A 2,711-nucleotide genomic window follows, 5' to 3' on the forward strand; every position below is an offset into this window, starting at 1 on the left:
CCCCCGCGGCCGCCCTCGGAGCCCACCCGGGCGCCCCCGCGCTTCCCGTCCCCTCGGCGCCCGAGCCCGGAGCGGCGGCGCGAGCCGGGCGCGGGGCCCCGGAAGGCGACGGCGGAGAAGGAGGGAACCTCCCGCTTACCGGGTCGTGTGACTCTCGGGGACGCAGCCCACCGCGGAGGCTGCCGCGGCCGCCGGACCCTCCCCCCGCCCGCCCCCACCACGTAGCCCTCTCTACCTTCAGTCGGGAATCAATGGCCTGGTCGCGGGCTGGTGACATCATTGGCGCGCCGCGCGTGGGAGGGGGGCACCACGTGGTTCCTCCCTCTTTTGTTTGCGTCCCGGCTCCGCCAGGGTCTTGTCGCTGGGTCTTCCTTGGGTTTGGGTGGACGTGGGATGGACGTCGTGGTGGGCGCGGTGGGGCGTGGGTCCTTGGCGGGCGGCGGCAGTTGTGCGCGTGGCCTCGGCCGTTTGTAACGCGGTTGGGCCAGAAGGCCTGAGGCAGTAAGTGGGTACCATCTTTAAAAAAAAAAAAAAGGACCTTAAGTACGTACAATTAGTTAATAATGCACTATTAATAGTAGTCCTTGGAGGCCCGTTTAGATTACATTATTTTTTAAATGATGTCATGAACACCCCCTTTAACGCTGCGCTGCACCTCCCCAACCCAAGAACTAAAATATCACCGATAATTTTCATCTACTTCCACGTGCTCGCCATCCTTGAGCCCTGTCTCCCCCTCAGAAGTAACCTGCATCATGCTTTGTGTTTACACAGCTCTTACATTGCTTTAACTTCTTTTCACATTTCTGTGCATTATTGAGCAATAGATTTTTTTTTTTTTTGTAAGAACACCAATTCCATTCCTGGGGGCTCCAACACTCGTGATGTAAGCAGCTCCCAATGGCCCCACCTCCTAACACCATCACGTCGGTCCAACATATGAATTCTGAGGCGACACAAACATTCAGACCATAACACCAAGATTCGCCTTCTTGTCGAGTGAAGTTGCATTTCATTCATTTTCTCTGCCACGTAATCCGGTATGTGCGTGTATCATAATTTATCCATTCTCCAGCTGCTGACATTTACGCAATTTCTAGTTTTTTGCTGTTTCCTACAGTGCTGCTATCAGCATTTCCTTTTGGTGCTTCTGCACAAAAATTTCTCTTGGGTGTATTTACCTAGGCATGGAATTGATGGGTCTTGGGAATGTCAGTGTTCAATTTTATGTGATAGTGTCAAATCTTTATTCGAAGTGGTTACTCCAGGTTACACTCCTACCCGCATCCATATCTTCTCTAACACTTCAGACGCCTTGATTTTGGGCAGTGAAATGGAAGTTACATGGGAGTTTAAAAGGCCTTATTGGCATATCCTTGAGGTTAAGCATCTCATATCTTTATTTATTGGCCATCTATATAGTTCCTTTTCTGTGACAGGTCCGTCTTCAGGGTTCGAGGACTTGGAAGGCAGGTCAAGAAAAAACGATGTGGCCATGAAGTGGCAGTAGGACACACAGGCTTTATTTGGGTGAGTTTCGACAGATTTGCATGCAGGAGAAGTCCCTCACAGAACCTGACAATTCTGAGACTATAGGGGGAGGGGAGCAGGAACAAATTCAGAAACAGAGGAGGGCAAGGAGATCCCAGATGTTGGAGTGGCATTGCTAAGCCGCCCAGCAGGAAGTCTCTGGGTTAGCAAGATCCGAAAGCAGTGGCAGCTTGGGGTCTTGACAACCGCAAGGTTTATCTTATCTATGACTAGCAGGTGTTCAGCATGCAAAGCGGACAGGCAGCTCTCAATGGCTAAAATTCTACTTATTTAGGGCTATGTTTAAAACAACTGGATGTGTACAAATTTTGAGTTTGGTACTGGCAGGCTTTTGACCTTACAGGTCCCAGCCTGCTGTGAAGTAACAACCAACCTAGAGGCCAACATATAGAGGCTGTGCCTGTCTCATTTTTATCATAGTTCATCTCTTTTGCCCATTTTTTTTTTTACTGGCTTGTCTGTCAAATTATTAATATACTATGAACTTTAATTCTTTGTCAGTTGTATAGGTTGCAGATTTTTTCTCTCATGTAGCTTGTCTTTTCACTTTCTATTTTGATAAATAGATGTTTTTAACTTTGATTTTATATGTATTCTGTTTTTTTCTTCCTACCCTATGTACACACGTATATATTAACGTTTACTGCTAAAAATATTTAGTTCTGCTTTTGACATTTAAATCCTTATTCTTGATTATTTAGTAGAGCAAATCTTCCTTATTTTTCTTCTTCATCTTCCATCTTGGCTGTTCTTGGTCCTTTGTTTTTCTATACATTTTTATTTTATTTTTTTTAAAGTGTTTTCTTTGTATGTTTAGAACAAGTTTCTCAAGTTGTACACACACACACACACACCCCACACACCCTGTTGAGATTTTAATTTGCATTGCATTGAATATATAGTAATAGATCAATTTGGAGAGAATCAACATCTTTATGATTTTGAGTCTTCTGATTCATGAACAAGGGATAGCTCTCTATTTATTAGATCCTTAATGTTTTTCAGTAAAGGTTTATTTTCTGTGCCTGGATCTTGCACATCTTTCATTGCATTTATTTCTAGATAGTTTGTAGTTACTGTTGCTATTTAAATTATATTCTTTAAAGTTATACTTTGTTTATTGCTGGTGTAGAAATAAACAGGACTTTTGTATATTGATA

General features: G+C 44.7%; 1 protein-coding gene and 1 long non-coding RNA gene across 4 annotated transcripts in view; one reads left to right on the plus strand and one right to left on the minus strand.

Annotated features, from left to right (window-relative positions):
• The window catches only part of ADAR (adenosine deaminase RNA specific), a 36,886-nt gene extending 36,629 nt beyond the window's left edge, over window positions 1-257 (minus strand). The window contains exon 1 of one of the 3 annotated variants that reach the window (XM_019662540.1): window positions 140-192. The gene's annotated coding sequence lies outside the window, so the exon portion shown is untranslated. The other 2 variants (XM_019662539.1, XM_019662544.1) reach the window with 2 other exon arrangements.
• Window positions 258-611: 354 nt separating this feature from the next.
• Window positions 612-2,711, plus strand: part of LOC109393385 (uncharacterized) — a 5,984-nt gene continuing 3,884 nt past the window's right edge. Inside the window, exons 1-2 of the long non-coding RNA XR_002126244.1 lie at window positions 612-1,040; window positions 1,440-1,530. This is a non-coding gene — a long non-coding RNA (uncharacterized LOC109393385). The remainder of the gene's footprint in view (window positions 1,041-1,439; window positions 1,531-2,711) is intronic.

The sequence above is a fragment of the Hipposideros armiger genome, unplaced genomic scaffold (genome assembly GCF_001890085.2).
Source record: "Hipposideros armiger isolate ML-2016 unplaced genomic scaffold, ASM189008v1 scaffold_378, whole genome shotgun sequence".
Taxonomy (NCBI): Eukaryota; Metazoa; Chordata; class Mammalia; order Chiroptera; family Hipposideridae; genus Hipposideros; species Hipposideros armiger.